Source organism: Arachis duranensis, chromosome 9 (assembly GCF_000817695.3).
Source record: "Arachis duranensis cultivar V14167 chromosome 9, aradu.V14167.gnm2.J7QH, whole genome shotgun sequence".
NCBI lineage: Eukaryota > Viridiplantae > Streptophyta > Magnoliopsida > Fabales > Fabaceae > Arachis > Arachis duranensis.
Window position 1 is genome coordinate 94,147,001 of NC_029780.3, and position 15,588 is coordinate 94,162,588.

Consider the following 15,588-nt stretch of genomic DNA (forward strand, 5'->3'; position numbering starts at 1 on the left):
CCAACTTAGCAAATCAGTTATAATTTTTAATCAGCACACATTCTGCACTTATATTTTTTAATATAAATACTTGTACTATAGTCAATTGTGATTACTTCTGATCAATCTCAATTTATTAATACACACATTGAATATCTTAATTTTTCTCTTTTTTTTCTTCCTTCTCTATATTGATAATTCTTTTTCTTCAAGCCACTGATATCTCACATGCTATCGGAGCAAATTCTGATTTATGGACCACGACGTTTCTTTTGCAACACCAGTGATGACTTTACAAACGTCAATGTTGGCGATTGTAAATTTTCCAGCTACAATCAAACTCAATAAAGATAACTTCAAGGCATAGAAGCAGCAAGCTCTTGCTTGTATAAAAGTAAACAAATTATAGAAATACATCACTACATTTTCAATTCCAAGAAAGTTCTATTCAAATCAAGATCAAGCTGAAGGAAAAGTGTCGCAAAAATTTGAAGCGTGGGAACAACGGGATGAGTGTTTAGTTGCATGGATACTTTCTATGATGAGTGAAATTTTCGTCAATAAGATAGTTGAATATGAGTATGCAGTATGCACACGAAATTTGGGAGTCGTTGGAGGAATATTTTACGGCAAGGCTCAAATCAAAGATAAGAATACTAAAGGCACAATTGAAAGGGATCAAGAAACACAGCACAACAGTGATTGAATATGTAACCAGAATTAAAAAGGTAGCTAACGCTCTATCTGCTCTTGGTGCTCCACTTTCAAAGGAAGAATACTTTGATGTGCATTAGGAGGATTAGATGAAGAATTCAGTGCTTTCATCACTATAGTAAATTCAAGAATTGATTCTATGACTGTTAGTGAACTTGAATCACAACTTTTTGCACAAGAGGTGAATGATAGGTTCAGAAAGATAGATTTTAGTATGATTCATGCCAATTTAGCTCACAAAGAGGCAGGCTTGAACAAAGCAAGCAGTGAGCTGGTACCAGCAGAGGAATCTTATGACAACTATTATGGCAGAGGACAACAACCAGGAAGAAGAGGCAGAGGAAGATACTTCAGAGGAGGAAGATTATGTTGGCAAGGAAGCAGGCCCCAATGTCAGCTATTTAGAAAGATTGGACGCACAGTCTGACAATGTTTTCACAGATTCAACTAAAATTATCAAAATTCTCAACTCCATCACCTCAATAGAGGTCCTCCACCATCACATGGTGCTTTCCATCAACAATCTCAGCTTGCTCAACATTCCTACCAACAAAGCACAGTCCATCAGAGTCTTCTTCAAGCTTTACTCACCACCAACAACATTCATAAGGGGTGGTATCTAAACTCAGGAGCATCTCATCACATCACGTTTGACCAGATGAACTTAATTGACAGCTTAGAATATGAGGGGCTTGAACAAGTGTTTAGAGATAATAGAAAAAGTATGAGTATTGCTAATATTGGAAAGTCTATCATGCATGCATCTATATCAAATAAAATTTTCAAATTTCATAACTTACTTCATGTACCCACTATTCCAAAGACCTTGGTGAGTGTCTCAAAGTTTGCACTAGATAATGGTGTATTCTTTAAATTTTATTCTAGCCTTATGTGTGTGCTGTCAAATGCTAGGAATCCAAGAAGATTCTGTTCCAAGGCCAACTTAAAAATGACTTGTATAGATTTAATGATATCCAAATTTTAAGACCAATCTAGAAGATAGATAAAGTACATGTTTCACAAGCTTTTGATGCTGAAAAGAAAAAAATAAATCAATGCCAATGTTACAAATGTAATCAATAAGGCACAAAGAAAAATTTAAAAAGAAACTAACAATAACAATAGCAATAGCAGTGAGCAAAGAGGAAAGAAAAAAGAAGAATCAAGAAAAGAGAAAGAAGAATCAAGAGAAGAAAAAAGTAAATAGCTGCAATATGCAAAAAAAAAGAAGAAATAGAAAAATCAAGTTACTGTATAAAAAGTATGTCTGATTGTAATAATAGTGTAGTAAAAAATAATATGTCTAGTGTAGTAAAGAGCAATTTTTGTAACAATTTGTGCAATAAAACTGCCAAGAGCACCTTATACAATAAAAATGATAGGTCTTGTCCAAAAGTATATTCTGATGAAATTGTCTTGATGGTGATAATTCAAATAAATTTGCTGGTTTAGTCACAGATTCTAGAACTGATCATGATTCTATTACATCTTTTTGCAACTACAAATAGATTTACTATAATAGTCACAAATTATATTACTGATGATATAATTAATGCCTTTCATAATACTTACAATGTAGTATACAGTGTCCCCATTGATAGTCCTCATATCTCTCCCAAAAACACCATACCTAATAGCACTTCCCTTCTAACCTATGACACCAAAAACTGCACCACAGCTAATTCCATTACCCTTAAAAATACCAAATTTGATAGCTTCATTTCTGAAGATACAACCAATGCCTCTTACAATACTTACAATGCACTACCCACTCTCACCAATGACAATTCTCATATCCCTCCCAAAAATACCAAACCTGACAGCAGTTCCATCCCAAACCATGACACTAGAAACTATATCACTAACACCATCACCTTTGAAACCACCAAACCTAATAGCAGTTCCTTACCGAACTACAACACTAAAGACAATATCACAGCTATTACCATTATCTTTGACCTATGGCACAAAAGGCTTGAACAACCCTTTCAACAAATCACCAAAGCTGTACTAAACAAGACCAATATTTTCTTTTCCCAAGCTACCAGTACCTCTTTTTTCTATGAACCATGCATCATAAATAAAATTCACTAGCTCTCCTTTCCACACTCACAAACTCAATACACACAACCCTTAGAGCTAGTCTTCTCTGACCTTTGGGGGCCGTCACCATACCTTAGTAAATCTGGATTTAGATATTATACATGTTTTATTGATGCATACAGCAGATATACTTGCACCTTTTTTTTCCAAACCAAAGCTCAAACATTCACAGCCTTTTGCCATTATAAAACCATGCTTAAACATTGAATTGGCCATAAAATTCTAGCACTCAAACTGACAATGGTGGAGGTTACATCAAAAATCTTCAATCAGTACCTTAAGGATCATGGCATCCAACACAAACTCATCTATCTTCACACACACTTACAAAATGGTTGTATAGAGAAAAAGCACATGCACCTAATAGAAATTTCTCTTATCTTTCTATCCCAAGCATCCTTACCTCTCTCTTTTTAGGATGAAGCTATTTTAACCTCCACTTATCTCATCAATAGGCTCTCCACTCCAACCTTAAACCTCAAATCACCCTTAGAAGTCTTATTCAACACCATTCTTAACTATAGTGCACTAAAAACCTTTGGTTGTGCCTGCTATTCCTGGTTAACACCATACAACAAACACAATTTTGACCATAAGTCCACCAAGTACATTTTCTTAGGATACAGCCCTGACCACAAAAAGTACAAGTGCCTAACACAATTAGGCAGAATCTATATGGCCAAAAATGTCTTCTTCAATGAGTAGAAATTTTTGTATTCAACACTTTTTACCACACCTCATACCTCACAATCCACAAAACCAAAGCCTTAAAAAATCATACACCACATAGCTATCTTTTTCAACCACCTTGCATAGTCATTCATGATACACCTTCCACTAATACCAATTCCATATCTAATTTATTACAAACTGCACATGCTCATGTCTCAGATATTGAGTCTAGAACTAATATTATTGAAAATGCAGATTTCTTTGAGACTATTTCATTGCACGTTGAAATTGGACCACATGTACAATTTATTACTACCACTGCACCTATAACTATATCATCTCAATCCGACACTCACTTTAACAATATCTCTACTATTGTGCACAACACTCATTCCATGCAAAGCAAGAGCAAAAGTGGTATCATCTGGCCTAGAGTATTTACCACCACTCTCACCCCAAATATCGAATTAGCCACAAGTCTTCCAAAATCAATTGCTCAGGCCCTTACCATACCACATTGGAGATAGGCTATGGAAGAAGAGTATTCAGCTTTGATGAAGAATAACACATGAAAATTAGTTGATCCACCTTCACACTCAGCACCCATAGGCTACGAATGGGTGTTTCAAGTAAAAAAAACCTTGATGGAACAATTCAAAAGTACAAGGCAAGACTTGTAGTAAAGGATTTTCATTAAAAGCAGGGGGTTAATTATGACCAGATATTCATTTTTGTAGTCAAACCTATAACTCTTCGAGTAATGCTCAGCACAGCCCTTGCAAAAGGGTGGAAAGTTTACCAATTCGACTTTAACAATGCTTTTCTCAATGATAATCTATATATATACAACAACCAGAGGGATTCACCTCCTCAAACTCTCATCAAATATGCAAGCTACAAAGATCTCTCTATGCCCTGAAGCATGTCTCGCGAGCTTGGTTCACGAAACTTAGTTCGTTAGCATTAGTACTACACCAGTTTGGCTTCACAAGCACCAAGTCAGACCTGTCTCTCTTCACCAAATTCACTCCTTCCTCAGCTACATACATTCTGGTCTATGTGGATGATATTCTTGTAATTGACAATTCAGAATCAAAAATCAAATCCATCACCACTTAGCTGCACAACACCTTCTCTTTAAAAGAACTAGGTAAAATGAATTACTTTCTTGGGATTGAAGTTAAGCACATCACCAATGGACCTTAGCCTTAAAGAAAAGCAAGTATATTCAGGATCTTCTCAAATGAGTTAAAATGAGCAATGCCAAACCAGTACCCACCCCTATGATTTTCTCTCTTAAACTTTCTACCTTTGGTGATGATACCTTCAATGATTCTACACTTTATTGGTCAATTGTTGGGAGTTTGCAATATGCTACAGTCACAAGGCCCAAAATTTCTTTCTCAGTCAATGATGAGCAGATATTTTATACTCTTTTTTGGCATCATTTTTATATAGTTTTTATTATGTTTTGTTTAAGTTTTATGATGATTTCAGGTATTTTCTGGCTGAAATTCAGGAAATTTGGAAAAAGTTTGATTCAGAGATAGAGAAAGGATTGCAGATGCTGTCAGGATCTGACCTTCGTGCACTCGAAGAATCTTTTCTGGAGCTACAGAAGTCCAAATGGGGCGCTCTCAATGGCTGTGGAAAGCTAACATCTAGGAATTTTCCGATATATATAATAGTCCATACTTTACTCAGTAAATGAAGGTCCAAAACTGGCGTTCAATGCTAATACTCCATCCTCTTCTTGGCGTTGGACGCCCAAAAGGGAGCAGCTGGCGTCCAACGCCCAAACAGGAGCCCAAGGCCGGCGTTCAACGTCCCTAAGGAGTCCTAGCACGTGGAGACCCCCTTAGCTCAGCCCAAACACTCACCAAGTGGGTCCAAAAAGTAGATTGTTGCATTACAAGACTAGTTTATCTTATTTCTGTAATTCCTAGTTAGCAGATTAGTATATATAGGAGAAGATCAACCATGTTTAGGATCTCTCTCTCCCTCTCTCTCTCTCTCTCTCTCTCTCTCTCTCTCTCTCTCTCTCCAGCATATCTTATTTTTGAACATTACTTTTTGTACAGTATCAGTCACTAACCTTCTAAGGTTAAGGTTAGGAGCTCTGCTGATTCTTATGAATTAATAATGTCACTATTCTACTTCAATCTACGCTTGATTCTATTCTAAGATTCTTCAAACTTATGAATCGGATGACCCGTGACAATCATACTCATTCTACATGGGTTCTTACGAGTCATTGACGGGATAGTATTGAACCACAAGCTTGATTATACATCTCTTAGACGGCTAATCCACGACTTCGTTGGGGACTTCTCGAGACATCAATTCAGCCGATGTGCGGGACGATTAGGGCTTTTGTGGTATAGGCTAGAACCAAAGGAGCAGCATTCTCTTATTCAGAAGATTTGACCTTGTCTGTGGCGCTTTGAGTAGGATCACTAAGGGAATGGAAGGGAATGGACTACTAGAGCTTCACCCCTGTTCAGAATGGATGACCGCCGACCTAGCGTTTGATTTGAAGCAGAGAATATTAATGACCGCTGACTCGGCATTAATCATATACAATCTTCCATGGAATGAATCAATCAGAAGTTGGAATAGATAGTGAGAAAATTTGATCCAGAAGAAAGAAGCATCTCTGAAGCCTCAACCGGTCTCATACCATTGATTTTACACCTATCTAGTAACATTTTATTTATTTATTTGTTTTATGCATTTTCTCGTGACAACTATATTTTTTATTTGCCTGATTAAGATTTGCAAGATATCCACTGCTTGCTCAAACCAACAATCTCAGTGGGATCGACCCTCACTCACTTGAGGTATTACTTGGACGATCCGATATACTTGTCGATCAATCTGTGTGAAACGTACAGAGTCAGTTTGGTGCACCAGTCAATAAGGTTACATAGTTTCTTCACCACCCCTTGAATCTCATTGGAAGGCAGTGAAACAGATTTCTGGGTATCTCCCAGGCACAACTTAACATGGTTTAAGGTTCAGAAATTTCACAAATTTCAAAATTTATTATTTTTGTGACTCAGATTAGACAAGTGATGTTGATGATAGAAAATCTACAAATGGGTATGAAATCTATCTACGCTCAGATCTAGTGTCCTGGGCAAGCAGAAAACAAATTGTAGTTTCAAAGAGCAGTATAAAAGCAGAATTTAGAGGCATTTCTGATGCAGTGACTAAAATCGTTTGGCTGTAGAACTTGCTCACTGAAATCAGAATACCCTGCTCCACCAAGCCTATAGTTTACTGTGATAATTTAAGTGTCGTGCTCCTTTCTTCCAACCCAATCCTGCACAACAAGTCAAAATATTTTGTTCTTAGTCAGTCCTTTGTGAGAGACCTTGTCACCAGAAAAGAAATCTTTGTTCAATACATTCCAGCACAAGACCAACTTGCAGATACACTTACCAAACCTTTTCCAGGAGCAGCATTCTTTAAATCTAGAAACTTACTCAGGGTGTTTGAAGCAGATTCTTAGAAGTCCTTTTTTTTAAGGGGGAATGTTAGTGTAGATTGTAACACCCTACCACACTGAGTTTTATGCTTATGTCGTAAAATAGAGGTGGTGTGGTATTACGACCTCTAAAATAAAATATGTACATGTAATAGCAGAAAGATTATAATATAATATGAGCCTTAAAGAATAGGGGGAATAGAAATCGCGAAATAAAAGCACATCGCTCAATAAATGAGTTAATTTGCGTGCTAAGAAAGCTATAACCATCAAACATAAGATTATAAGAGTAGGAATAGAGTGCCAAAGATACAAAATAACAAACTCATAACTCAGCCTGCAATGTCTAGACTGGCCGGAGAATATTTACACATATATACATATATATCCAAAATCCAAATGTACATAAACAAAATCCTGCCTCTCCATGATCCTCTAAGAGGAGCAAAGGAACAAGTTATGCGGAGAAGAGAGATATGTGTGTGTGTGTGTGTGTGTGTGTGTGTGTGTGTGTGTGTGTGTGTGTGTGTGTGTGTGTGTGTGTGTGTGTGTGTGCAACATATTATAGAATGAGAACCGGAGGTTCTCAGTATGGTAAAGGTGCCAAACACATAATATATAAGGTCCTGGAAATGGCAGAGGCAAGGCTAGAACGCCGACACTCAGATCATAGAGCTTAAAGTATTAAACAGAAGTCATAAAAGGTGGTTTTCTAAAAATATCTAAGCCTAACTTAACTTAACCTTAAATCTAAGTCCTATACTGCCATTCCTCCGTACCTCTATCTCCGTCATCATTTCACAGACAAATAAACAGATAAAGGCAAACACAAGAAGGTTACAAATAGTGTAGGTAACAAATATACATTTAACATGACAAGTACACTTAGGCACAGCCAGTTAATGCACAAGCAATTAATTCAAGTAATATACATATGATGCATACCTGTCCTATGGCTGATGAGGCTCATCTGTCGGTTATCTAGCCAACCCGACAAGTCCAAAAACCTTAAACTGTCCCTCGACGTGCATCTCCAAGAGTCTATGCATAGTTTTTCTCAAATAATTAATATTGCTCAATGGGAGTTAACATTCCCGAAAATTTATAGTGCCCGGTCACCCTTACGTCATAGGGTCAATAGAGTATCATGTTTTCAACCTGGTACACATGGTGGCAAGCCACGGCACTTTATCTAGGGAATCTCATATCTCAGATCATTTAATCATTCAAGCCAAGTTTCATGCATAATCATTCATTTGATTATCAAGTCAAGTATCATACATGATCATCCATAATATTTCATAATCACTTCATCACTTTTCAATTATACTTCATCTTCAAGTTATCCTCCTTTCCTAACTTCATCTGATTATCAGGTTTAACACTATTATTTATGACCAAAGGAATTAAAATAGAGGTTTAGAAGTTTGAAATAGGTTTTAAAACCTCAAAAATCATGTTTGCTGGAACAGGTGCCACGCGTACGCGTGGCTCATGCGTGCATGTGGGAGTGTAAAAATGCAGCTCGTGCACGCGTCCCTTGTCATGCAAATACGTAGGTGAAATCTTCATGTCACGCGTGCACATGGAGCCAGTCGCGTGCGCGTTGTCAAAAAACATGCCACGCGTATGCGTGGGACACGTGTATGCGTGGGCGTATGATCTTGAAAAGAAATAGATTCGGTAGCAAGGCTGCAGAATGGTAAAAATACAATTTTAACATACAATCTTCCAACAACCATAACTTGTTCGATTTAAAACATTTTTCACCCGTTCTTTGAATGACATAAACTTCACGAACCCAATTTTTGTTTTAAAACAAGTTGAAAACAAATTGGAGATTCAGAAGCTAAGTTATACTTCGTCGAAGTTTGGCCAAAAACTAACCTTTTTAAAAAAACTTGCAAAACCTCTTTCCTTATTTAAACAATTCTCATGCTCCCAACACAATCACCTGCACAAGCTAACATCAACAAGTCCTACTTCTTCAACACCATATCCACCATAAAAAAATCACACTTCACACCCACAATAGTAACATATACACAAGCCAAAATCACCAACAACAATTGCATATTCACAAGCCAAGTCCCACAATCAAACCATAGTTCATGAATCACATATTTGTATCCTCAACTCATTGATTAACATTTTATTAATCCTTCAACTAATCAATACCACATAATCCATAATTAATAACAAGATATTAAACCATAATATATACATACGTTCTAACTTATCCTACGGTCGTCTAGCCTAAGTTTTCACAGAACATTATATATTAAATGCAAGAAACCTAAACCATACCTTGGCCGATTTCCACGTAACGACCAAAGCAATCTATCCAACATAAACACAGCCACTCAAAATTAATTAAACACTAGGCTCAGCTTCCTCCAAGTTCCAATATTCATACTTTCAAGCTCCAATTATTTATTCACAACCTAATACATATTCATAACATGTATATACCCAATTTAATACTCAAAGCTCAAATTTAGTAAAATTAAAATATAATTATCGTATCCTCACCTTACCCAAGCTTCACATGAGCAAGTGTGAATATTTTTCTCAAACTAATTGGATCCTAAAACATCAAAGAGCAAAGAAATTCAATACCTCCACTTAATTTAGTGAAGATTGGGGGGAAAGGAGTGGCTGGGAGTGTTTAGTAGCTTACCAATGAAATTGTTTTGGTAAAAATGTAGAGCTCGACGTGGTGGATGTGTGGCCACAAACGGTGTGGCAATCGAAGCTCGGACGAAGGAGCTACGGCGTTTTGAAATCACAAAAGTTTTCGGCGATCTTCTTTTCTCCTTCCCCTATTTGCTTCAGCACTGAATGTTGCTGAAATGGGGAGGATGAGGAGGCTGGGTTCATTTAATAGGTTGGTCCGGTTTGGGTCCGATTCAACCGGTTCGGTCTGTTTGGTCCAATTTTGGACCGTTTTTTTCAATTAGTGTTAAAATTCTCGTTTCGATGAGCTCTATCCTAATTTGATATAATATTCACATTTCTAATCTTCTTTATTAATTTAACGGAGTTTACACAGATAATGATAGTAGAGTTTTAGAAGGCTCTTAGTTTAAGGGAGTATGTTAGTGTAGGTGATGATAGTCCCTTTTTCTTTTTAATTTTTTGTTAGAATCAGTTATGCCAACTCAGCAAGTCAGTTACAATTTCTAACCAACAAACACTCTGCACTTATATTCCTTGATATAAATACTTGTACTACAGCCAATTGTAATCACTTCTAATCAATCTAGATCTATTAATATACACACTGAATTTCTCAATTTCTCTCTTTCTCCCTCACTTCTTTACACTGATAATTCTTATTCTCCAAACCACTGATATCTCACATATTTAATTTATATTTGTATTTATGCAATTTTTTTTGAAATAAATTAAATAAAATACTTTTCAAAATAAATTCTTTTCATCTTTATTTTTTAAAATCTTTTTTTTTTTAGTTGGAGCAAGTTCACCCACTGCATCTAAGAGTATTCACGGGTCGAGTTGGTTCAAATTTGGGGTAAAATGAGAACCGAACTAATTAAATTACAATTGGTTCAATTTTACGATTTTTGTGTGTGAATCCAAAATCAAACTGATTAAAAATGAATTGATTCGATTCAGGTAATTAAGTACATGATGAAATAAAAATTTAAAAAAAATAAAAATTTTTTTAGAAAAATTATGTAAATATGGTAAACATGTAATATCAACTAGTAAGTCTATAATATTATAACAATAACAAAATACTCATAAATTCACCCGATTATTCATCAGTTTTAGAACCAATTTAATCGATTTGGTTCGGATTCGGACATGTAATCGGATTATCCAAACCCATGAACACTCTTAACTACATAAGCGAACTTACAAATTTTGTTGAAGTTCGTCCACTGCAATGGTGAACTTCATTGAAACTAACAAGTTCATTCATTGGTGCGGCGAGCTTGCTCCTATATACGTACAATTTGGATTGTATTTGTATTTTTTATTTTTTTATTTAATTCACATAATTTAAAATTTTAAATTAATAATTTAATTTAATTTGATAAAAATAAACGTAGTCGTATTATTGTACTCATATGACTAATTATGTTTATTAGGTTTTAAAAAAAATTAACTATTTAAAATCGATAATTTTAAATTAAAAAATCAATGAACTCGTATTATTTTTAAATTAAAAATAAAACAACTCTTATTATTTTAAAATTTTAAAATTTAAATAAATATATTCGTATTTAAATAGCTCGTCAAACCAAGTCCATGCACGTCTGCCACTCTCAATGTACCTTTTAAAGTTTATCAGACATCCACTAATGTACTTTTCATCGATCGGGAGGCGGTACGCCACATCTTGTAACATAATCATGCACTCCTCGAATGACATATGAAACGTATGTGTCTCCGGACGCCATCTTTCCATAAATGTACTGATTAGCAGCTCATTCAACCTAAACCAGTGGTCGTTGATAAACCCCATTTTTAGGGGTTATCTTGTGTTGAATTTAGAGTATTTTGCTAATCTTTTCTCACATTTAGCCAATGAATTAGCATGATTTCGTAATCTCTCCCGTATTTGAGCTTGAATGTAAAAACATGCTTTTTAAACCTTCAATTTGGTAATTTTAATTCATCCTTGATTCCATAAGATGCCTTGATGTGTTTGCTAGTAATCTCAGGTTAAAATAGGCTAGGCATGGATCAAAGGAGCAAGGAAGGAAGCATGCAAGTGGAGAGAAGCATAAAAAGCCAAAGAAGTAATCTCGGCTAAGGACGTGCACGCGCACATTGCGATATTGGCCAGGGACGCGTACGCGTACCGTGCGCGTCCACGTCGAATGCCGCACATGAGTTTTAAACAGAAAACGTGTCCAACAATTTTTGGGAAGCTGTGGGCCCAGTCACAACCAATTTTGGCGCCAAAGCACTTTAAAGGACCAAGGATTGAAGGGGAAGGCATTCACTTTTGCATTCTAGCTTAGTTTAGTTCATACATTCACATTAGGATAAGTTTAGAAGTAGTTTCTAGAGAGAGAAGCTCTCACTTCTCTCTAGAATTAGGATTAGGTTTAGGTTAATCTCTCCTCTTAGATCTAGGTTTAATCCATGCTTTGGTTTACTTTTTCTTTATCAATTCTTACTCCTCTCTTCTTCCTCTCTCTAGTTTTGTACTTTAATTCTTGTAATTCTTTACTTTGTTGTAAATCTATTTTTGTTCTTTTGTTTTCTTCCAATATTGCAATTTGAGGTAATTCATGATAATTGTGATTTCCTTGATTGTTGTTGTTAATTCTTTACATTCAATTGTTGTTAGAATTCATTCTTGTTGTGATTTACTATACTTTTCTTTTGTACCTTCCAAGTGTTTGATGAAATATTTGGGAGGATGTTAGAGTAGAATTTTATGTTCTTGGCTTGGAAAGATAACTTAGGACTCTTGAGTTACTAATATCCAAGTGATTGATAGTTGATAGCCATTGACTCTAGCCTTCATTAATTCAATTAGTGGAAAGCTAGGCTTTATAGACTTGGATTGATATAACTCACTTGACTTTCCTTTGCTATTAGTTAGAGGATGACTAAGTGGGATTAATCCTTGCAACTATCATAATTGTGGCTAGTGATAATGATAGAGATCCTTGATCATCAAACCTTGCCAAGACCGTTTTGTTAATAAAAATTCTTTTCCATTTGCCATTCATGTTTTTTATCTAAAACTCCAAAATATACAAGTCCATAACCAATAACAAGAACACTACCCTGCAAGTCCTTTGAGAGACGACCCGAGGTTTAAATACTTCGATTTATAGATTTTAGGGGTTTGTACTTGTAACAAACAAATTTTTGTATGAAAGGATTATTGTTGGTTTAGAGACTATATTTTACAACGAGATTTCATTAGTGAAATTCTAAACCGTCAAAAATCTAATCATCAGTCGTTGAGCCTCGCAAGATGGTATAAGCTGGCCATTTGCAAGTACAAAATGATCCTATATTCCTATCGTCTAAGGACATACCATACTGCCTCCTTATACTAGTGATATATCGGGTAGACTGCATAATGATAAAAAAAATTTCTAAAAACCATAACAATTAACAAAATAATTCACTAAATGAACATTAAATAATGCATGCCCTTTTGGACAAAATACCCTAAACCCAAACAAATAATCTTACAATATCCATATTACCAACAAATTCAAAAAAAAAAAATCCAAGCTAGTTAAATCTAAAATCACCTAAAACAAAAAATTCTAATAAAAAAAATTTAATGTAAAATATATTACAATCTTAAATTACTATTATCACTAACACTTTTAACTTAAATTAAATTCTAACTAAAATTTTAGTCCCTAATTAAACTAACATCTAAAACTAATTACAAATTCTAACAAAACCTCTAATCACTACTATAACTAACAGTTATTTATAATTACTACTCTAACTTGCAGTTGTAATTTTAAAATTCTAACTACTAAATCACTATGTTAATATATCAGAACTAAACTAGTTGATTCTTTTTCACCTATCGGCTGACTTTAAGCAACCTTCACATCTCCTGCTGAGATCCCAAGTCTCCAAGTGGGCCCTCTTGGCCACCCGTGACCTTGGCTTTTTAGAGAATCCCCCTCCTATGTCGTGGGACTTATTGTAACTTATTATCATTTGTAGTTTAATTATTTCATCTAACGCTTATAATCAAATACTCTAAGCGACTTAATATTATTAACAATTCTGATTCATCTTGAAAAAAATAAATTTTATTTACTAACCTCTTCATTGATGCTACTAACAGGGGCGGAGCTTAGTTAAGACAAGGGGGCCACGGCCCCCAAACTTTTGTAAAATAATTAGTAGTATTTTTTCAAAAAATAAAAAATAGTTCAATTGACTCAAATACTTTACTATGACTTAAAATATCAAAGTTCAATCTTCATCTCTTACTTTTATTGACTTAAAATACCAAAATTCAATCTTCATCTCTTATTTTTATTGCACAATAGTTTTTAGTTTTAAACATTCAAATCTTGTTGGATTTGGAATGAACTGAATGTATTCGCATTTCGTAACTCTCTATTCAATAAGCAACACTCCCTCTACTTGAGTTCAAATATAAAAAATTAGATATTTTTATTTATGTAATTTAATATTATTTTATATTTTACTGTTTATTTAATTTAATTTTTTATATGATAAAAAATATTAAAATATTCAATAAGTATTGATATTATTGTATTTGTATAAATTGATAAAAAAATTCAATAAATATTAAAAATTTTAATATTTGTTCTTCTAATTTTTTTTTACATCAAAAATTCAATAAATATTATAAATTTTAATATTTGTCCTTCTAATTTCTTTTTTACATATTTTATAGGATATATATTCAATTTTTATACAAAATAATCATAAAAAATCAAAGAATTGATGCATTTTTAAAAGGAAGGCTAATATTCAAGAAGGATAACATATAAATTTTACAATATCAATACCTGTAAATAGTTCTTCTACTTTAATGAATCACGAAAAAAGTGAAATACAACCTTCAAAAGTTCAAAGAGTTGCATCTGATGAGTTTGACCTTAATTCTTTGAAACGAGACCCTAGAAAACAGTTTCAAATTTGGCAATATCACCTAAATTAGAGAGATGAAGTTAGACAAGCTTATCTTAAATGGGTCCATATCAAAAATATTTTGATAATTATCTTCTATCTGCCCCCTCCCTCCAAAATTTTATTTCAAGCTCCGCCACTGGCTACTAACAATATAAACAACTCCGTCTAATCGGTAGATATGATTTGGATCGTCCTCCATGTTTGCAGTTTTAAATTTTGTGGTGTTATTGTCTAACTTTTCTCTCTTGGGTGTAGTTTGAGAGTGGAAGAAGTTGTGAATTGTAATTTAAAACAATTGAATTCGAATTGTATATATAGGCACACAACTAGTAAATCGAATATTCGAATCTACTTCATTCGATTTACATAACACTTCATTTCTTATCAATTGAAAGTTGAAACTATTCAATTTGATTTACTATAGGCTATAAATCGAAGCCTTTTAATTCGATTTACCATGGATCTTAAATCAAAACTCATTGATTCGAGTTATTTGGGACTATTTTACTAAAACAGCTTTTCATAGTAAATCGAAACTAATGAATTTGATTTACTAGTGTACCTACTAATTCAAATCCAATTGATTATTTGATTTACATTAAAAGAGTGTAAATCAAATGAATTTGATTCGATTTATATAGATATACAGACAAAATATGCATGTAACCTATTTGCATATAGTTCATCTAATATGAGTTTTCTTTAATTTTTTTAATTTAAAATTACCGAATTTAAATTGTTAATTTTTTTGAAACTGAATATTGAATAAACATAATTAATAATATAACTACAATAATACGACTACGTTTATTGTTATAAAATTAGATAAAATTTTTTATTTAAATTATATCTAATTAAATTTTAAATTAAAAAATAAAAATATTTTAATATAATTTAAATTATACCAAAATAGAAACAAATTTTCTGTATCAATAAATAAATTCGTTAATTTTAATGAAGTTCGCCGTTGCAGTGGACGAACTTTAACAAAATCTATA